This window comes from Lygodium microphyllum, chromosome 10 (genome assembly GCF_053477565.2).
Source record: "Lygodium microphyllum isolate KBCC chromosome 10, Lygodium_microphyllum_v1.1.10, whole genome shotgun sequence".
Lineage (NCBI taxonomy): Eukaryota > Viridiplantae > Streptophyta > Polypodiopsida > Schizaeales > Lygodiaceae > Lygodium > Lygodium microphyllum.
This window is the reverse complement of record NC_141144.1, coordinates 136836537-136859883: the sequence shown is the minus strand read 5'-3', so window position 1 is coordinate 136859883 and position 23347 is coordinate 136836537.

Genomic DNA, 23347 nt, shown 5'->3' with positions numbered 1-23347 from the left:
CGACAAATAGCCGTTGATGTCAACTTCCTTAAAAAACAACAAAATTTGATAGGAAGTAGATACCCAGATGAGGGTGCACCTTCGAGGTTTAGCTGCAAATGGTGTGGTGGGCAGCACTATCCAAGGAATTGCCCGAATGTTAAGTGCGACATTTGTGGAAAATCTGGCCATTTAGCAACTACTTGCTGGAGTAAGATCAGTTCCCTCCAGCGAGGAAGTCGGCAACCAGGGCCTGTTAATCATCGTGCCCCAGGAAATGATTCCCAGCGAGAAGATGGGCCTAACAAATACTTCAACGACCAAAGACTACAGTGGAGGAGCTACCAAGTGGTAGTGGGGTTAGTTTGATTGAGGTTGTACGTGTTAACGATGCTGAAACCTCTAATTTACGAGTTGTTCTTACAAGAGGTCAAAAGGGTAGAGAAGCCGACAAGGATAAGCCTGTCGACGGAAACCCTAAACACGGCGACAAAGGAACGCAAGTTTTGGATCCTGCCATGGAAGGGAGACCTTTGAAGCCCGTAGAAAGTAAAGCCGATAAGGAACCACCAAAGAAGAAGGTGAAAGTTAAGAAAGAGGCAATAAAGCCGGTTCAGCGACCTAAAGAGCGGATGGTTTGGCGTGAAAAGCGAGCTCTATCGAACTATCATGAATTCGATTTGGCGAGCTCTCTTTGCGAAGTCAAGCCGGATGTGAACCTCTTACAGCTTATTAAGCTTTCCCCAGGAGTACGCAAGGAATTTAGAAAGATCCTACGTACTAGGTATATCGTAGAACCTTTGGGTATTGCGCGAGTTGGTAATGACTGGTTCGAGCATGCTGAGAAGCATTGCCCAAGGGTTGCAGCCTATGTCGATGGGATATTAGTAGATTATGCCATTGTCGACATGGGATCATCTATTAACATTATGAGTTCTGAACTGATGGAAAGGTTGGGCCTTGCGATCCAGAAAGATACCTCCACAATTCTCAGAATGGCAGATGATAGTTTGAGACAGGCGGAAGGCTGCATTACTAAGGTCCATGTCACTGTTCCAAATGTAGAATGCCTGTTGGACTTTAGGGTGATTCGTTTTGCAGGCCGGCCAAGTTACCAAGTATTACTCGGACGACCTTGGATCTTGCAAGCGGACTGCCAAGTAGATATACCCACCGGTCGGCTAATATTCGGCAGAGGTGCCCAGCGTGTGGTGGTTGATACTTATCCTGATTCCCCGCAGAGTGAGAGAGCTCCTCTATCTTCTACAGAATTGGAGACATTAGAAGATTTATCTGCCAGTGAGACATCCTCGAGTGATGAGTCCAAAGAGGGATCCACCACAGAGGACATCTATCAGATCACTTTGAACGAGCCGATAGAGGGCCAAGATCGTATAAGAGATGCAGATGTTATCGAGCTAGACCTTGGTACGCCTGATGATTCGCAGCCAATCAAATTAGGTTCTATGCTCAGTACAGCAGAAAGAGAGGACTATGTGGCCTTGATCCAGGAATTCCGTGATATCTTTGCCTGGAGTTATGATGAGTTGAGAGGCATCCCTCTTAGTCTTGCTGTTCATACAATTCCGTTGAAAGAGGGCAGTCGTCCTGTACGGCAAAAAGTAAGGCGTATACCTTTCGAACTGAGGGACGGCCTGTTTGAAGAGTTACAGAAGCTTCGAGAAGCGGGTTTGATTTTTCCTGTGCAACACACGGAATGGTGTTTGCCAGTTGTGATTAGAAAAAAGAAGAATAATCAAATCCGTTTATGTGTAGACTTTAGAGAGCTGAATAAGCAAACAGTTAAGGACTACTACCCATTGCCATTTATTGACCAGATTTTGGATCAATTAGCGGGTAGGGAGATATATTCGTTTATGGATTGCTTTGCAGGATATAACCAAATGGCAATTGCAGAAGAGGACAAGTTGAAAACAACTTTCATTACTGTATTTGGTACTTTTGTGTACCATGTGATGGCCTTTGGTTTATGCAATGCGCCTGGTTCGTGGCAACGAACAGCAGATAAGACATTCGGTGACATATCCCCTGAAGAGTTGAAGGTGTTTATTGATGACTTAGGGGCTGCCACCTTGAGAGAAAGGCAATTGATCATTCTAAGAAAATGCTTTGAGCACTGTAGACAATTTTGCATCGCCCTAAACCCATGGAAGTGTGTTTTTGGAGTACCTTATGGGCTATTGCTGGGTCATGTGGTCAGTTCGGTAGGAATTGCGACAGACCCCGAGAAGGTTAAAGTTATAGTTGCCATGGGTCCACCACATACTCCGAAGGAGGTGCATAGCTTTCTGTCTTCGGTTGGTTACTACCGTAGATTCATCAACGCCTTAGCAGAAAGAACGTTGCCGCTTACAAATTTATTGTCCTTTAGCTGTTCGTTTGTATGGGGTGACCCTTGTAAGGTAGCATTCGAGGATGTGAAACAGAAGCTAGCAAGAGCGCCCGTCTTAAAAGCACCTAAAAGAGGTGAGGTGTTTTATATATTTTCAGCAGCCACGATGTATAGTATCAGCTGCTGTTTAGCCCAAATTTGGGAGGAGAAGTGATACCACCCGATTGCTTTTGCTAGTCGGAAGCTGGGGGTATCCGAAATCAATTATACTTACATGGAGAAGCTGTGTCTAGCGATGGTCTTTGGGACCAAGAAGTTCAGGCATTACATTCTCTACGAGAAAGTCGTGCTTTATACGAAGGCGGAGGGACTTCGACTATTGATGAATAAGTTACAGTCACCTGATCGTCTAGCAAAGTGGTTAATCGCTTTGCAGGAATTTGATTATGAAATCAAGAGTAAGCCACCAAGGTTGCAAGGCATCGTGGAATGTCTAGTGGACTTTGGGGAGCCGAAAGAATCTATGGCTGAAGGTAGTGACATGGAGGTGTTATTTAAAATAGATACAACATTTATTCCCTCTTGGTACGCTGCAATAACGCATTATTTATCAACGGGAGAGGCGGGATCCGAATTATCTAAAGCTGAGAGAAGGAAAATTAAGCAGCAAGCGTTAAAGTTTGCCTTGATCATAGGTACATTATATCGGCAAGGGGTTGATGATATCTATCGCCGGTGTGTGATGCCTGACGAGGTGCCATTCATTTTGGAAGAGTGCCATGATTCTGCCTGCGGTGGCCATTTTGCTGGGCGGCTTACAACACAAAAGGCTTTAAGAGCAGGTTATTGGTGGCCTGCCATCTTCTAGGATGCGTTTGCGTATGTTAAGAGATGCGATATTTGTCAACGACATGATAGTCGAGAGAATAGGAAACGACCACTCACCCCTATTATGGCGATACTTCCATTTGAGAAGTGGGGAATAGACTTTGTGGGTCCTATTACTCCGTCGTCGACTATGCAAAAGAGGTACATCATTGTCGCAACTGACTACTTCACAAAGTGGTCAGAAGCACATGCAACAAGGAAAGATGATGCTAAAGAAACTGTTAGTTTCCTTTTAGAGCAGATAATATGTCGTTTTGGTCCGCCGAAAGAATTAGTGTCGGACCGCGGAACCCATTTCCTGAATAAGGTGATCAAAGGTTTGACAGAAATGTGGCAAATCAAGCATAACAAGACAACCCCATATAATCCGCAAGCCAATGGGCAAGTTGAAAGCACCAACAAGCAGCTTGTGGGCATCCAGTCCAAAATTGTGTCGGAAAAGAAACGGGATTGGGATAAAAAGTTATACGTGGCAGTGTGGGCCTATAATACGACCTTCAAACGAGCCACTGGCCATACCCCGTTCAAGTTAGTATATGGGGAGGAGTGTGTCTTGCCTTTAGAAATTGAGCTGCCGACTATTCGGTTTGCCATCAATCATTCTTTGAGTGATGAAGACGCACTTTTTGAGCGTTTGACGACACTGGCACATTTAGATGAGCTTAAGCTGCAGAGCTTATTGCACCAAGAAGTGGCGAAGCGCCGAATGAAGCAGCTACACGACCTCAAAGCCAAGAAATACACCTTCAAGAAAGGACAGCTTGTTCTGTATTATGATGCACGACGTGAATTATTTCCAGGCAAGCTAGAGCCCAAATGGGATGGGCCCTATAGGATCGTTAGAATAGGAAAGAATAAATCTACAGTGTTGTTAGCTGACCTTGAGGGGATAGAATTTAAAAATAAGGTTAATCTTAATAATATTAAACCTTATTACTTCTGATTGCACTAATGCTATGACTGCCTTGCAGGTCTAGGAGAGATTGATCAAACATCTGCAAGGAAATTGTGATAGGGGTTGATGGGTCATCTGATCCCTTATTTAGAACACCCATATTTGAAACAAAGGTATCACCAGGGAAAGCTCATTTGGTGGAGCAAAGGATACAAGGTGATTGAGCAAGAAGGTGGGACATTTATTTGGGAAATCAAGGTCTTCTGCCATCACTGCCTACAAATTTTGACAAGCATCCCTGTTGAATTCAATGATGATGAAGGGATGGAGCCTACAGTCCACCCGTTGAATATGCTGAATTTTGATTACCATAATTACGAGTAGAGTTCCGGATGGCGGGATATGTAAACCCTTTATGGACGTACACCCTGTACTTTGATGGGGCGTCCAGGGGTCCATGCAAAAAAGGAAGTGTAGGAGTTGTCATCCGAGACCCCTGACGATGCATTGTCATGAAATTAGCTGTTTATCTCGGGGTGAATTTTACCAATAACATGGCAGAATACAAAGCCCTGATTATGGGTTTGAATATTGCGAAGAAGGGTGGTATCCGCCAGTTGTTGGTGAAAGGAGACTCTCAGTTGGTTTTAAATCAACTCAATGGGACGTACATGGTATGAAACCCCATCCTTTGCATGTACCATCATACTGCCATAGCCCTGCTAGACGAATTCGATAGAGTGTCTTTTCAGCTGATTCCACGGAATTGGAATCAGTTTGCCGATTCTTTGGCTAATCTTGCGTATGAAGAGGACCTCTTCTTTAATTGTGGCCCTTGTCCCGATATATCTATTGATGGTGAGACAGGACCTGGTCGTTTGTGGGGTATGTTTTCTGAACATGCCCTCTTTGGCAGACGATGGTTGATTTGGGTGATGCAGAGGGTAAGCGAGACTCATCTGCCTTTATTATCTTGGACCCACAGACTGGTTAGACGACATGTGATGCGAACACCTCTTGCGGTATACGCAGGAGGGATAGGTCATAATCTAATGCACCTAGTTTAGGGCTACGAGCCTTTGTTCCCCTGGGAATGGTATGCTTTGCTGTCTATCATAGTTGTTTCCAGGAGGATGTTCTGCATAGTCATGTTTGATTTCATTAGGCCAAGAGGGCCGATGCAGTTTTGTAGTGAAGTGTTCGATTTCATTAGGCCAAGAGTGTCATTTCCCTGTCTAGTGCAGGTGCGTTTAATTGGGTTTTTGTTTTAGTGTTGTGCTGGACAGATTTCGTGGTTCATGAACTTTGGTGGAGCCTGGCGGAGCCTTTGCTGCGATGGAAGTTTCTTGTGGCCAATCCAGGTGATATTTCTCCTTTACGAGTACCTTTCTTTTCTGTTATATGTGTATCTGTACTTGTCGAGGGGATCTATTTTTGTTAGGGATCGGCAACCAAGGCATGAAGTCCCAAGTTTAGGCTAAGTATGTTTGAGGGAGGTCAGAGTAGACATTGCCTCCTGCAACGACATTGTTAGACATTGAAAGACCTGTTTTAGAAGAAAGTCCTAGTGGCCTTGTCCTGCTAGCTTGCTAGGCAGCCGTTCTAGGAGTTCTTGTTAGTAGTGAGGTAGTTAGAGAAGCCTGCCAGAAGATAATAATGATGATGCCCAGAAACTTTGTATATCCTAAAAGATGACTATAAATACGAAGGTGTGTAAAAAGGGGTTCTAACCCCTATCAAAGCAAACAAAAGGAATGAAAATATATAAGCAGTTGATCATTGCCTTGCGAGGGCCTGGTAGGTTCCTGGGGACGAGTCCGACCCGGGGCTGATACCTTGTCTTCTTAGGGGTGGCTTCTTGCTGCAAACCAAATGAAATACCAAAACAAGGAAGGTTGGAGCGAAAATAAAAGTGAGCGTTAGAAAAGGATTAAGTGTTGCCTTGCGAGGGCTTGGTAGGTTCTTGGGTGCCGAGACAGGTCCTGAGACCGATGCCCTGTTCTCCTTGGGTCACTACGCTCAGCTCCCTCCTTTTTACATGCCCAAGTCTGTTCATCCAATATAAACTCTAAAAGAAGAGATGTACTGAAAGAAAATACTCTTTGATGAGGCTATAGGAGTCCTCGCCTTGTAGGAGCTCCTAGTTGTGTTGTCTTTAGTTGGTCAGTAGTTCAGACTACCATTTAGGGCAACCTCTTTGATAGGTTTTTTTTAGTTTGGCTATGTTGGAGCAAGTGGACAGTCACTCGCTTCAGATCTTCTATTAGATGATGCTAGGCCTATTCCTTGTGGCTGTCATACCTTGGTTCTATCCAGGAGTAGGGGGAGCATTGTGCTGAGTTTTAATATATATTTGTTTTGTGTCTGTTTGATGCTTCTTTGGTTGTTTATGTGCAGATATGTTCGTGGGTTCGATGGACTGAGTCGTCCTATCCCGTGGTCGCCAATGAAGGATGGATTTTAGGCCCCGGAACGTGCCTAAAAATAGGAGAAAAATGTGGAAATGCGGGGGAAAATGCTCAACCACGAAGGCGGCAGCTCGACCTAGGACGATTTTAAGCATCAAGTGCTTGACGGGCGCCCATACGACACTCCGAGAATTTTCATAATTTTTCCGTGTGCCTGTGCCAATCAGTGCGGGATGTCGAGACAAGTTCATGGAAATTTTCAAGCTGACGATCGGAGTCCGTATGTGGAAGATGGCCCGAAACCGACCGGGGTGCCCAAAGGGGGGCCCAAATTGGGAAATCCCAAGAGGTGTAAGGGAGGGGGGGTGACCTTTGGCACCCCCCCCTCCAAAAATAGTGATGTAGGAGGGGGGCGGCGGCTGTTTTTTCAGCCGCCGAAAAAATCGCGCCCCCCCCCCCCCCCCCCCATAATCGAGATGGAAGCCTCTATGTGAGGCCTATGAGAGATCATGCCAGGCTCATGCACCAATGCTACGCTCCACATCGCTGGTCTCTGCTCCCGCAATGGTGGACTGTAGAGAGAGAGAGAGAAAATCATTCTTTCTCTCTCCTCCCTCTCTCTCCTCTTAACCCCCGTTCGTGCGTGGAAGAGTAGAATGGAAATGGATAGCCGGATGGATGCCGATTCTTGACGAGACTGAAGGGCAATGCCAAATCATTGTAGATTGCTGATTCCAAGCAGAATTCATGGCTGGAAATCGATCGTGGGACGTGCTAAATTTAATGGAAAAACCCGCAAGACACGGTAATAATTATTTTTACAAAGAGAATGGCCTTTTGATGCAAATTTGGTTGATAAAAATGTGTTCACATGAATTGAGTTTTGAGTATGTCGTGCTTTGAGTTGTTTTCTGGCTGTTCATCATTTAAAAATCAGAAAAACATGTGCGGGATAGTAGAAAATAGAAAACCGAGACACGAAAAACCATAAAAATGAAGGGAAATAGGGTTTTTTGGGCTAAAAATGATGCAATAAATTAATCCACACCTACTAAAATTCTTTTTCTGCTAAAATGAACTAAGGGCCACAGCCCATAAGCTGAACTTAATTTTTTGCAATTAAAAAATGGGAGAAAATGGAAAAAATTACAAGAAAATGGTGGAAAAACCCTAAAATAGGGAAAAATTTATATTTTAGGCTTCGGAAAATGGGGAAAATTATGAGTAATGTCCGTGAATGTATAGTGAGGCTGAGGCATGAAGATTTGCTTCAGATCAGCCTTGCTTCCGTGTTTTAGTTCGGTTTTGTCCGCTTTTGATATGAAAAATAAGGGAAAAAGCCGTAAAATGCCATGCAACGAAGTACGAACGATAGTTGGAAACCATTAAAAGAATGTTTTTGCACTTGTGCACGATACTGTTTTACTAAATGTTTGAGCACTAGGCATCCACCAACTGCATGGAGCATGAAAAACAATTTAAAAGTATCAGTGATTAGCTCCTGGACATGCATTGCAATTGGTTTATGAGGACATGACCTACGTTGAGAGGCAGTGAGATACCCATGCTATAGGCTAGTCGTGGGATCCTAAAGGGGAAATCAAGTAAGGACAATGGTACATTCCTGGACACGCTTATTTGGTACCTTGAGCGCCTTTTGTGCGAAATGTTTAGATGTGGAGCGACGCATTGAGGGGCCAATCCCCAAGGTGTAGGAGAGTCGCAGAGGGTTGACGGCATTCAGCCGTAGGAGGAACCCCATGTGTATGTGATTCGAGGCTTTTGGCTATGTGAAAGGGACTCCCTCTGAGGAGTAGTGGGCTAGGATCAGTTGGACTACAACGTATTACAAATGCAATGTTTAGGAAGGCAGAGATTTTGATAGACGCTCCTAGCCGCGAGGCCGAGGGGTTGTCTTGTGCGTAGTGACGAGGTCCGGCTAGTGCATGAGCCAGTGCCGGCCCATTTTTTGGTCCATCAATGACTGCCCAAAGAAGGGAGGGCATGTATATAAAGTTCAAAAGTGAATGAGAAGCTCATTCTCGTGTGTGGCAAGAAGTGGCTCTCTTCTTCTCTTCTTCTCTTCCTCTCTTCTTCTCTTCTTCTTACTTGTGTGTGCTCTTGAGAGAGGAAGTGTGAGAGTGTGAGGGAGTGAGTGTGTGGGAGTGAGGGATCAAGATGGTGAAGCTCTTCACCATCTCCTCTTCTCTTCTTCTCTCCTCTTCTCTTCTCTTTTCTCGCACACGTGGCTATGGAGGATGGAGCTCATGGGAGAGGGATTGAGGTTTCTTGAGCTTGCCACAAGGATCATGGAGCTAGCGGTGTGCAAGAGAGAGGAGGGTACTCAATCGAGCATCAAGGTAAGCTCACTACACTCGTAAGGTAGGCATGGCACGTCGGCTATGTGAGAGGTAGCCATGGCCTCTCAGCTTGAAACGCTTGATCAATAAGCGGTCCGTAGGTCTCAGGGTAGAGCTTGTAGCTCCCAGGTAAGCTCACTACACTCGTAAGGTAGGCATGGCGTGTCGGCTATGTGATAGGTAGCCATGGCCGCTCGGCTTGAAACGCTTGATCAATAAGCGGTCCGTAGATCTCAGGGTAGAGCTTGTAGCTCCCCTTCAGACACGTAGTCCACTCTCTCTTCTGAGCTAAGCATGGAACCTAATTTAATTGGCTGGAATCATTAGGGGTACCAAGGCAACTCAATAGCATCCATGTCTCTTATTCGATCTTGAGGCTCTATCGGCTCATTTAATGTTATATGATAAATGTCATAGTGGACCCTTCTTTAGATCCATCACTCAATGACATGTTACTACTTGATGGATCATCTACTATTTCTAGTTCAGTGCACGATAAAAGAGCTCTCTCATTCTGAGGAGACTCAGGGTAAGCATCCACTGTTACATGGTTAACACCTCTACATAGAATCACTCAACCAGCAGGTATACCGACTTGACAATCCGTCTGTAAGATCCATGGCCTACCTAGAAAAACTTGATAGCTAGGATTTCCTGCAAACCTTATCACCCTAAAGTCTAGATAGCATTCTATGCTTGCAACAGTAACGTGGACTTTACTAATGCAACTTTCTCGTTGTCTTAGACTATCATCCACCATCCTAAGAAGTGTGGAGCGGTCTTTTTGAATTTCAAGACCTAGCCTCTCCATCAAGTCTGAACTCATGATATTGATAGAGGATCTAGTGTCCACGATAGCATGCTCTACTAATATTCCATCCACATATGCTAGAACCCTAGGGCAATGCTTTTCAGCATGATCAAACCAATCTTCTCCCACTCGTGCTATGCCCAAAGGTCCTACAATATACCCAATACGCAGGATTTTCTTGAATTCCTTGCGTACTCCTGGAGAAAATTTAATCAACTGCAGGAGATTCATGTCTAGTTTAACTTCGCAAAGAGAACTTGCTAGATCAAAGTCATGGTAATTAGCCAAAGTTCTCTTCTCATGCCAAACCATTCTCTCCTTTGGTCTTTGGACTGGCTTTGGTGCCTCTTTTTTAACTTTTACCTTCTTTCTTGGCAATCCTTTATCCTTCTTGGGATCAACTTTACTATTAATAGGCCTTAGAGGTCCACCTTCCATATCAGGATTCAGAACTTGCTTTCCCCTAGCATCTTGCTTAGGGTTTCCCTCGACAGGTTTTACAGTTCCTTTATCACCCTCTTTAATATTTTGACCTCTTTTTACGACTCTTAGATTAGAATTTTCAGCGTCATTGACACATACAGCCTCAATAAGATTGACTCCACTACCATGAGGCTATAGGTGTAGTGAGCTTACCTCCGTGCCGATCGAGTTACCTCCTCTCCCGTGCACTCCGGTAGCTCCATGATCTAAGTGCAAGCTTCAAGCAAGCTCCATCCTCAAGCTTCACGCTCCAAGCTCCATCGCCGCAAGCAAGACAAGAGGAGAGAAGAGAAGAGAAGAAGAGAGGAGAAGATGGAGAGCTTCTCCTACTTGGTCCCTCGCCCTCACACACTCACTCCCTCACACTCTCACACTCCCTCTCTCAAGCACAAGCTCAAACAAGCAAGAAGAAGAAGGAAAAGAAGAAGAGGAGAGCCACTTTTCGCCACACACAAGAATGAGCTTCTCATTCACTTTTCAACTTTATATACAACACCCTAAATCCCTTTTGGGCAATCATCCCCTTATCCCCTTTTTTACATGGCCGGCCGTGGCCTAGGCCCTTTTTTCCATTACCCTTCTATCTTCCTAGCTTCCTTCCTACCACCCATCTACCTTTACAAATTGCACGGGTGAGAGCCCGGTGCTCTTTAAATTAAACCATGATGTGCTTGCGCTCTTTTACAAAAGTATTGACTCGTGCTTTTTCTTGTGCGCCTTTTTCCTTTACTTAGGACTTTTCTGCATTTCTTGTGCTTCGATATTTTTCTTGGTATGCCTTCATCTTCCATTTCACTTTTGCCTTGGCCTTTGTCTTCTTCTTTATCTTTTCCAAATTTTCCACCTTGTTCGTATAACGGTTAACATTACCCCCTCCTAGACGAGTGCCAGTCCCATGGCACTCACCCCGTCATAGGTAGCAGGCTATAGCATGCACCGAAGACGTGGGTGGCAAGGACGCCTGTGGTTTCCGTGGAGGAGTGTTGGTGGTGGTGTGGAAGAAGGTCCTTTGGGGCACGTTGGTGGCCAAGGTGGCTGGTGGAAGGGTTGTTGGAGTTGGTGGTAGGGTTGTTCTTTATTGGAGATTGCATTGATGGCTAGCACAAGTGTTGGTTTGTTGGGGATTCTGCACATGACGATTCTTTGCGGGCTTGTAGGATGGTAAGGGATAAGCATTCAGAGTTGGGTGTCGCTAAAGAGGGATTGACATTTTGTTGGAGGCTTCAATACCTGCAATTTGAAAACCTCGCATAAGTGGTCTCTCCCTAGGGGTAGTACTGGTTTCCTCTATCGTGCACAAGACATAGTTCAATTAGTTTGGGAGATAGGTCGAACTCTAAGCGAGCTGAGAGTATTGTCCTGCACTTGAGGACCCAAACTCTGTATATATTTTGGTGCAGATATTATATGAGTGCTCGTGCATACGTAGATACTACGTAGTTAGGAGACCGCAGGCTGGTTTCTCATAACTGTTGAGATATTTGCAATCACACCTACTTTAGTCCCTTTGTATAGGATAGCTAAGCTAGGAAGATGCAGTCAATTCTAGAAAGAGAGAAAAAATCCCATATGCACAATGGATGTTAAGTGCTACCAAAGTACTCTATATAATGATGTACTTGAACTATCACTTTCATATGATGATAATGCAATAGTACTTGTCTCTTATGTCAAGTATCTGTGTCATTGTTGTCAATTGGAGCCTCGAGAGGAACACCAAGGAAAAGGGAATTCTCTTGCAAGAAAATCTATCTTGTAACATCAACAAGCTTATTTATCATGTTTCATATGATCACAATGAAGAAAATAACACCAGGCACAACAAATCTTCATGCAGCATCATGTAGATCTCCCACGGATTTTAATAGAATCAACCATATTCTTCAATATCTTCATAAAATCCATCAATGGAACAAAGAAATCAAAGGAATACACCATCTTTGAATGGAAATACATCACATAGTATTCATCTTCAATATCTTCATAGTCTTCTCTCTCAATCTCTCATATACAATCACTCTGTTTGAGTAAAATTGGCTATCTCTAACTCTCTCTCTCTCTCTCCATCAATAATACATCATATCCTCACTACAATCTCTCAAAAATTACTCTCAATAATCACTCTTAGGTCGTGGATACCCCTCCCAAGAGGTATGTCTGATATGAAGAGTCACCAGAGCCACTACAGTGTCTCTTCATAGCTCACTACTGTCACTTCACTCTAGTCTTCACTTGAGTCTTCAGCAGCTACTTCTTCCACTTCTTTCAGCTCTTTTGCACTTGTATTCACCTCTTTCCAAGGCTAGAAAACTTTCCCAAAGTCACACATACATTCCACAGAACACTTACAGAGGCATACAGAACAGTCTACAGAACAGTACCAGAACAGCTACAATACAGAACAGAACAGAAGCAGAAGCTCTACAGAAGACCTACAGAAGGTTATAGAAGGTCATCAAAACCTCATAACTCACTCTCAAACCATTTCAAACTCTCACAAAACATTCAATAAGCTTTCACAATATCTCATTCTTCATCAATCAATACTCCTTCCCTCCTTACAGAAGACAATCAGAACAAAACAGACCAAAACAGAACAAAACAGAAGGTATACAGAACCATTCAGAACCTATCAGAACATCACAGAATCATCAACAAACATCATGAACTTCCAAAACACAATCATTATCATCTAAAACACTCTCAAACCACTTCTAAATCAATCAATCATCTCATAAAATCAACCATTCAGCTCTCAAAAATAACAAAAAATCAGCCAAAAAACAAGTCATTTCAACACTCAACATATCCCCACACTTAATAAGGAAGTGTCCTCGCGACCCAGGAAAAAGGGAATACAAGTTCATGGAAAAGCTCAACTTGGATCTTCAATATCTTTTCACAAAGAATCCATCCACCACGACCCCAACTTATAACCTGTTTCTGATATAAAAATACAAAGAAAGGAAAACTCTTTATACATTAACACCTCTTATCAAACTAAAAAATCACCACAAATTTGTAAAGGATATAAGAGTTTGCTTCTTCTTCATCAGCATCTTCTTCAATTCTCCAACCACGACCCCATCACCACAAATCTCCAAAACATAGCACGTACACAAAATCCAATAGGAAACCACCACGTTCGTTTGACATACATGAACTCACAACACAAACACTAATACACAACACAACCATCTGAATGACTTCTTCAAAAAGAGAGTTGTTCATTAGAAAGCTTCCACGATACATTGGAAAGGCATCAATGAAGATGATCCCTCTTAAAAGATTGATGCTATCGGAATCGATCCATAGATAAGGATTCATCTACAAAGTTTTTAGGAGGATTTTGGAAAAATTGGAAATAGCACATCCTTTCCAACAGGACCAAGTATCTGCTAGGCAAACAGAGGGCATGAAAATACAGTATCTCCAGCTATTGGGAATCAATGCTAACATTGACATTCATGCACAACTTTGGAATAGGCTTTGAATCAGTATGAGAGTGCCTATGCATATACGCCAGGTACCAAGAAAAGTGAGCAGTTAATCTCACTGAGGGATCTGCAGACTGTGAATACTGTTGGGCAAAATGAACATAGTTTTGATAAGCTTGACTAGAAGCTGTCCATTCTCCTGGAATTACTGGCCAATTAATCTGTGCTCCTGCAAGGCAATCATCCGAACTCCATCCCCTTCTTTTGGAAATCTGATTATCAAAACCGTCACAGTCACTAACCAACTGAGGTGGTTGAGATATGGAAGTGTTAGGAGAGGGTAGTGGAATAAGGGAAAGTGGATGTAGGGAAGGATAGGAAAAATCATAATAGGAAGAAAAGGTTAAAGAAGGAGTGGCAGAAATTTGTAAGGAATCACTAAGGAACGGTGTTAACTGATAAATAGGAAATGTGGAGGGTACATTAATGAGGGGTGAAGGACAGGGTGGAGAAGGGGAAAATACCCTATCCTCAATAAAGGAACAGTAAGTGAAAATAGGAATTTGAGGGAAATTTGAAGGTTGGAAAAGAAGGGGTAAAATTATTGTGGAATTAGATTGACAAAGGGAAAAATATATAGCATAGCGGTGAGCCAATTGTTGGTAATAGAGGAGGGTAGGAACAGAAGGTCCTAAGAGAGATCGTCTATGATAGGCATCAAAGAAGGTAGCATCAAACGGATTATGTTTGGAAAGATAAGTTAAGAGATCCATCCTCAGTTGGTTAGTACTCTGGGCAAAGGTAGGAGCTGTGTTTTGTCTTTGATTAAGGACCACCGAATCAATCATGGGATGCCACGAACTATCCTGACAATCAGCTACTTTGGAGGAATAACTTTGGAACATATCAGCTATGCGCAACTCCAAATGATTGATATATAAAACAGCCTGTAAGACCACATCCCCCACATACCATGCCATATCTACCTCATCTGGAATTAACAAATCTCCTCGGAGATACATGTATGACATCAACATGGTATCTGGCGTGACAGAATCTTCAAAGACCATTCTGACTACCTCTGTCAACAACTCAGCAGACCAAGCCCCACTCCAGCCATCCTCTGGAAAAGGTAAATCCATCGTGGAAAGCTTCATATAGAAAACCATCTTCTGTAAGTGGTAGTGGACAAAGAAAGAATGGTCAGGTAAGACATATTCCTGAAACTTCTCAAAGGTAGACCATAACAAGTCCATTCTGGACTGCAATCTTTCCACTTTATCTTGGAATAGAGGGCACAAAGTAACCTGTCTCTGTAGGCCAGCCAAGTCCTGCTGTGAAAGAGAAGGAATCAATGGAACAGGAGGGCTTGGAGGAACAGAGCGGGACTTTGCAAGCTGATCTTGCAACTGCTGGATTTGGGAAGCTTGGTTGGCCACTGTGTCATTAGCCATCTGTAAAGCTGAAAGCTTGTCATCTAAAAGAACTTGGAATTCTTCCACTTCACTGGACATCCTCTCCTTCTCTGCTGAAAGGCTAGTAACCTGTGACTGAGCCTCGAATAACTGGGTCTTCAATGAAGAAATCTCATCGCTTTGAGTGGCAACCAGTTGGGTTTGCTGTTCCATTTGCTTAAATAGATCGGCTAGGGTATCCTTAGCAGAAGCTAACTCAGATGTTGCCTTATGCAACTGGTCTTTGGACTGCATGAGCTCTTCATAGAAAGATGCGTACAGTTGTTGAACACAGGCTGTCATGGACAACTCAATGGAACTTTGAATATCCTTGCAGAGGAAAGGAATGGCATCTCCTGAAACGAGACTGTTCAGGGAAGGAACTGAGATCTCCAAGGATCCTTCTCGATGTGCTCTGAACAGGTTATTGCAAGTGAGATACCCAGGGAGTTCACTGCCAAAAGTAGCAGGGATAGGCACTGAGGGAAGTACAGCAGGGGCTTTATCCGCTACCCTCTTCAAGCGTTTGCGCTGTATGACCAGGGGAGGCGGAGAATCATCATCCTCAATGTCAATGGGTGCTAACTCTTCTGAAGGTGGAGGAGGAGGTACTGGATCTGATGGAGGAGGTGGAGGTACAGTCTTCTGCAAACCTGAATAGGTCAAGAAGGCAAACAAATATGATCCGTAGGTAACATTGGTAACATTACCCCTCGTGACTTTAACAAAATGCTGATCCATTTTAGTAAGGAGGTAAGTGCTCCAATCAATAGCAACTCCTTTCAGCACCATCCTGGAAGCTGTGAAAAGCTCATTGGACAAATAGTGGGATGGCGTTTTGGCAGGCATGAACCGGTCCTGAAGGAACTGACACATCGTCTTCTATACGGGATCAGTAATCATAGAAAAGGAAACTCCTGAAGAGTTTATCATTTTCTTAACATCAAGGACTTCCCTTGTTTGCTTTTGCAACAGCTTGAGAATCTCTTCATTAGAGAAGAGCTGACGAGTGGTCACAAAAGGTTCTCCTTTGGAGGGAAGAGACAGAGCCTTCCCTAGGCCTCGAGATGTCAAAGTCATAGACATTCCTTGGACTACGCCTGTCTTCTTGCTGTAAGAGGCCAGGAACTCATCACATAAAAATGGATCCTCTGGAAGCAATGGAAAAGGAGTGGCCACAAAAGCAACAAGTCCCACCTTCGTGAGGGGCTCAAAAGTAAGTAGGGACGAGTAATCCCTACTAACTAGTGGGACGTACTGGATAGGGGGAGGAGCATGAGAAGGCGCCATTCAGATGGTTACACACACACCACAAACACAGACAATCAAGGAGAATGCCTGCAAAGCAACAGACAAAAAACCAAGGATAAGAGAATTACCAATAAAACGTGACTCGACCAACTAACCCCAAGCAAACCACATCCTAGAAAAAAATTTGACATGACCTCGAGACAAATGCAACCGAAAGCTTCATGCGATGCATCAGACAAACACCCTGAACCCCGTATCAGGCAATAAAAGAAAAAATTGCATACCGTACCCGTAACCGTAACAAAGACATGAAACCAAAACCATACCATATCCGACACATATCAAGATTACATCAGTGATAAACCAAGACTGGACCATGGAAAAGAACTCTAATGACGGCGCATACCCATCCCACGAAACGGTTCATTAAAAAGGGGAATTAAGTGCAGTGAGGGGGAATTAATTTAATGAAGGGTTGATTTTAATCATTTATTAAAAATGAGTGAATTTTTATTAGGTGATAAACCTTAGCAAGAAAACGGCGGTTCCTTATTATAAATTTATTTACCAATTATTAGGTTAAAACGGTGCAGTTATTCGATTCCCGGACTTCGATTCCCGACTGGGTCTCTAAATGCAATTCATTGATTACAAATTAAAGTGATGTGGAGCGCTTTTTTGCCAGCGCGTGCTCATGTGACGGCTGGTTCTTTTTATTTAAAAATTAAAGTGCCTCTTTAGCACACGTAGCGCGTGCTAAGTGAACGGCTGGTTCATTGTTAATTAAAAAGTATGTGTGTTTAGCGCGAATGCGCGTGAAAACTGTGGGTGAATTAAAGAATTCATTTTAACAATTAATTTGTGATTAAGGGGAAAATGAAAATAAATAAAGCACATCAAATAAATACCTGGAAGGGGTGTGTATGTAATGCAGAAATGCGCACGGAAGAGTCCACCAAAAGAAGGGAATCCAGTAAAGGAAAAGTAAAGATCACTGATGAAACAACAATGACAACACCTTAGCAGATGTGTTAATTTGGTTTTTTTTTCTTTTTTGTGGGTTTTTTTATTTTTATTTTTATTTGTATGTTTATTTTTTATTGTTTTTATTTTGTTTATTGTGGTAAGTTGGGATCATTTAGGGTTGAATAAATGGAAAATGAGCAAGGGAGGTGAGGGAAATTTTTTAGATTTTTTTTTAGAAATTTTTAGAATTTTTTACGATTTTTAAATGAATTTTCTACATTTATTGTCAATTTGGGGGTGAAATGAGGAAATATTTAATTTTCAAAAATTTTAGGAGAGGCAATTGCCAGCGAACAAATTCCCAAAAATTGACAAAAGGCAAAAGGAATTTTTAGAAATTTTTCTGAAAAATTTTTTATGGAAAAATTAATGTAGTGATTAATTAAGTCACCTAAATCACATTAATCAAATAAGGCAGTTAGGCATAAGTCAAGTAAGTCTGGTTAGTGGGGTAAGTCATGTTAGTCCACCTAAGTCAAGTCAGGTTAGTCTAGGTTGCTTAGGTTAGTCAACTAGGTAGGTTAATCAACTAGGTTAGGTTAACTAGGTAGGGGTTAGTTAATTAAGTTGACTATGGTTAGGTTAGTCTAGGTTAACTATAGTTAGGTTAGTCTAGGGTAACTATAGTTAGGTTAGTCAACTAACTAGGGTTATTTTAGGGAACTAACTAAAGTTAGTGGTCTTAGTTAGGTTAGTTAGGTGAAAACTAACTAAGGTTAGGGTACTAACCAGAATAGGGTTAGTGGAGGCAGTTAGGGTTAGTGGTGGTGGTGGCATGGCGGTGGTGGTGGCGGCGGGGAGAGAGGCGGCGGCGACTCCTGGCGGCAGCGGCAGCTTTGTCCAATGGCGGCGGCGGCAGATCCGGCGGCTCAACATTGCGACTGGCGACTAGAGGCGTGACGGCCTGTGTGGCACGGCGGTTCCACGGGCGCGGCAACCTGCGGCGGGGGGAGGGGAGAAGAACAGCGGGCTGGGGGGAGGAGGGAGAAGAGGCGGCGGAAGTCGGCGGCTGGCGGACTGGGGGAGAGGAGGACAGACGGCGGGGGGAGGGAGGCAGAAGAAGCAGGAGGGCGGGGGGAGGGAGGCAGAAGAAGCAGGAGGGCGGGGTAGGGAGGAGGCGGAGAAGCAGGAGGGCGGGGTAGGGAGGCAGAAGAAGCAGGAGGGCGGCTGCGGGAGGAGGAGGCGAGGGGGGAGGAAGGCGGTGTTCGCTGGGGGGGCTGGGGGTAGGCGAAGAGGAGGAAGGTGGGGCTGCTGGCGGGGGGGTAGGGAGGAGAAGGCGAGGAGGCGAGGGAGGCGCTTGGGGGGGGGGGGGGGGGGGGGTTAGGGAGGAGAAGGCGAGGAGGCGAGGGAGGCGCTGGGGGGGTAGGGAAGAAGAAGACGAGGAGGCGAAGGAGGCGCTGGGGGGGTAGGGAAGAGACACACGCCGCCGGGGGGGCGCTGGCAGGTGGAGGAGGGGAGAAGGAGAGAAGAAAGGAGGGAAGAGGTGGAGAAAGAGGGGCTGGGCACGCAGGAGGAGAGAGAAAGAAAGGGAGAGAGAAAGAGAGGGAGAAGGGCGGTTGGGGGAAAGGGGTGGGCAGTTGGGGGGAAGGGGTGGGGGGCCCATGGGGGGGGCCATGGGGTGGGCAGGTGGGGGGAAGGGGTGGGGGGCAAGGGCGCGTACCCCCGTCCCGCGCGCGTGCGTTGGGCGGGGTAAAAAAAATTTGCCGTGACGGGATTGAAATGGCGTTGAGATGACGGTACGGGTTACGCGGACACGACCGGGGCGCGTGGAGACGCGTAAAATTGAAAAAGGGCGCGTTCACGCGCAAAACGGGCGTGAGAAAAAAACGTAAAAATAAAGAAAAATTAATAACTCCCAATCCGGATGTCAAAACGAAATAGCGTAAAAACGAAAAGTGGGCAGGACGACAGGGGGAAAACAAGAAAAATATGGGACGGGGGTTCCGGGAGGGGTAAAGGGCGGTCACGTGCAAAAACACAAAAAAAGAACTAAAAACGTAATTTAAAAATTAATATCGAAAGATCCATGCATCAGAATGAGGTGTAGAAAAAAGGAAAACTGTGCAGAAAGATGTGCCCGACAATCCTATCACATCAAAACATAATTCCGACTAAGATAAGATGCGTTCACATGGGAAAAACCCAAAAAGTAAACCCGAAGGCGAGGAGGCGAGGGGGGTAGGGAGGAGAAGGCGAGGAGGCAAGGGAGGCGCTTGGGGGGGGGGGGGGGGGGGGGGGGTTAGGGAGGAGAAGGCGAGGAGGCGAGGGAGGCGCTGGGGGGGTTAGGGAGGAGAAGGCGAGGAGGCGAGGGAGGCGCTTGGGGGGGGGGTTAGGGAGGAGAAGGCGAGGAGGCGAGGGAGGCGCTGGGGGGGTAGGGAAGAAGAAGACGAGGAGGCGAAGGAGGCGCTGGGGGGGTAGGGAAGAGACACACGCCGCCGGGGGGGCGCTGGCAGGTGGAGGAGGGGAGAAGGAGAGAAGAAAGGAGGGAAGAGGTGGAGAAAGAGGGGCTGGGCACGCAGGAGGAGAGAGAAAGAAAGGGAGAGAGAAAGAGAGGGAGAAGGGCGGTTGGGGGAAAGGGGTGGGCAGTTGGGGGGAAGGGGTGGGGGGGCCCATGGGGGGGGCCATGGGGTGGGCAGGTGGGGGGAAGGGGTGGGGGGCAAGGGCGCGTACCCCCGTCCCGCGCGCGTGCGTTGGGCGGGGTAAAAAAAATTTGCCGTGACGGGATTGAAATGGCGTTGAGATGACGGTACGGGTTACGCGGACACGACCGGGGCGCGTGGAGACGCGTAAAATTGAAAAAGGACGCGTTCACGCGCAAAACGGGCGTGAGAAAAAAACGTAAAAATAAAGAAAAATTAATAACTCCCAATCCGGACGTCAAAACGAAATAGCGTAAAAACGAAAAGTGGGCAGGACGACAGGGGGAAAACAAGAAAAATATGGGACGGGGGTTCCGGGAGGGGTAAAGGGCGGTCACGTGCAAAAACACAAAAAAAGAACTAAAAACGTAATTTAAAAATTAATATCGAAAGATCCATGCATCAGAATGAGGTGTAGAAAAAAGGAAAACTGTGCAGAAAGATGTGCCCGACAATCCTATCACATCAAAACATAATTCCGACTAAGATAAGATGCGTTCACATGGGAAAAACCCAAAAAGTAAACCCGAAAATGGGATCGGAAATTAATATCGAACAAACCATTCACCAGAATGACATACAATAAGAAGGAAAAATGTCCGCAGGAAGGGGTGGCACAGGGTTATCATGTTAAAACGCAGTTCCGGCGGAAATAGAAGGGGTTCACATGTGAAAAACTCCAAAAATACTCCCGAAAACTCATTTAAAATTTAATAAGTAAAAATCCAGAAGTCGAAAAAGGGTGGAGGAAAAAGAAAAAGGTCAGGGAAGGCACAGGGGACACGGCTGTCAAATCAAATTGGAATTCCGATACAAATAGGGCAGGTTCACATGGAAAAATGTCGAAAATACGCATGAAAAAGTCTTAAAAACCCGGAAAATTAATATTGGACAAACCGTGTATCGGAATGATGTGGAATAAAAAGGAAAAATGTCAGGGGAAAAGTGATGGTCAGGGCTAGGATGTCAAATCACGGTTCCGAAGCAAGAAAAGCGCGTTCACATGGAAAACCGTCTAAATTGCGTAAAATGCTTCAAAAATTAATAACTCAAAAACCGTGCACCGGAACAGGGGTAGGTAAAAAGGAAAAATGGACCGTTCAATGGGAGGAACAGGGCTATAAGGTTGGATGGGGACTTTGGTGAACGTAGGGTGCATTCACATGGAAAGACCTCAAAATCAAAGAATGAAGGAAAACTGCAAGGAAACAGCCCCAAGGGTGGGTGGAACATAACCGGATGGGTGGAAAGGGATCCCATTAGGGTAAAAGCAAGGCAAGGCATTCATGCATGAACAAGTTAAGACATATGCAGAAAAGTATGCACGGGAGACGCGCAGGGACGCGTCCCCACACTTAAGAACTTAACGGATAGGGTTAACCAAACAACAGGGACCTAGGACCACGCCATAGACCATCCACTAACGTCCCCACACTTAAAACATGACCATCACTAAGAAACAGAAGTTGTAGGGTTAGAAAAACTTGGCCCGTTTCGTCAAGAATCAAGGTTGAGTGTCGACGGCACGTCCAGTGTGGTTGTCGGCGCTGGAGGGACCAAGGCATCTTCTCGGCACACGTCCGTCATGGAAGGGACCACGCGGCAGCACCCAGGGAGGTAACTGATGGAAGGAATCACAGGAAATTCGTCGATGATGAGGGATACTACACTCAACTCACAATCACTCAAATGTGATGAAAGATCAGTCACTCACCCCATGACTAATATCACTCGCGGAAGAATGATTAAAACCCATATCTCATACCCGGTTGAGGAATCGACCAGGGGGAAATGGTGCAGAAGGAGTATGCCAGGGTGCACAGTTGATGGTGCAGTAGTGCGTCTAACCCGTCTGGCATAGGTGCAAGAAGAAAGGCAAGGGAGCCTTACAGTGCAGTGTACAGAACAGGGTGAGGTGTCTTGTGTTGACAGTAAAAACCCATCCCGTGGGTGCATAGGGAAACGGGAACATACCTGACTCCAAGTGTCGTAACGTCCCTCAATCTCACCTCTCGGTAAATGATTGAAGAAACTCCAGTCACACTCAACCCACCCTCTGTCTCACGCTCTGTGGATAGATACAGGAGGGCAGCCTTTTCCTGAAACCCATTGATGTAATCCTCACAGTCACTTGTGCAAAGGGTGTATGCCTTGTGCGCAGTTGATGGTGCAACAGTGCATCCCGCCCTGTGTCGGCATACGGTGCAAGAAGGAAGGCAAGGGAGCCTTATGGTGCAATGCACAGAAACAAATTGTGCTTTGTGCATTGAGAGGCCCATCTCGTCCGTGCAACACTTCATTCACACTTCTCACCTCTCATTCGATTTGAAGGGAAAAGACTGGTCCCTCGCCCCACCCGCTGTCTCACTCTCTGTTGATAGATACAGAGGGCAACCGTACTCACTTCCCCATCCGGTTAGGATGAAAGCTCACATCACTCAAGGGGTTGTCGATGAAGATCGCTTCGTCAATTGTTGAAGAGGCGTACCCAGGGAGGTAGCCATCAAATCAAACATTGTGTTGGATAGGAATATGTCGTCTGTAAGAGGACAGGTAGTCACTTTGCAGAGAGACCCAGGATGTAGCGTACCAAGGGAGGCAGCTTCGGAATTGGATCCGAGGGATATCAATCAATGAATCCACTTTCTGGACTGCTGGGTGTTACCACCTTTTCCACAGCCAGCTTCTCGCCCAAGGGTGTTTATCACCTTTTCTTGGAACGAGGCCTGCTATGACAGGGAATTGCTTCCTTTTCTCTCATAACAGATTTGTTTATTTGTTTTTTTTTTCTCTTTCTTCTTTGATTTTCTTTTTCTTTTTCTTATTTTCCCCTATTCCCGAGGGTGTTTCCACCTTTTCTCGAAGAAGAGGTCGGCATGATAGGGACCTAAGTCCTTTTCTCCCATAACCGATATATTTTGTTTTGTTTTGTTGTTCTCTCTTTTTTTTTTCTCTTCCAGTTGAGCAAGGGAATGGTAGAAAAACCATGTCTCAAGACCAACCTCGCCACTGTCGCTGGTGGAAAATAGAGGATAAGAAATCAAGACTGGAAGGGGGTTTGGAGGGGACAGAGGGTTGCACCCTCTTCATCAGAAGTGATTGAAGAACGGCTATCAAAAGTAGCATCATAAGAAGTACAATGCCGCGCCAACGAGGGAAAGGATCAAGTGTCCGTAATTGTCAAGATCCCCAAGGAGGGAAGTACTTCTTCAAGCGATATCCGTTGATCAGAAAGGGATCATCAGAGGCATCCACGGTCTATACTTGGACAGAGCCATTAGGGTTGACTGCAAGTACCTTATAGGGGCCCATCCACCGCTGTTGAAGCTTGCCAGGAAACTTGCCAAAGCGTGCATCATAGGC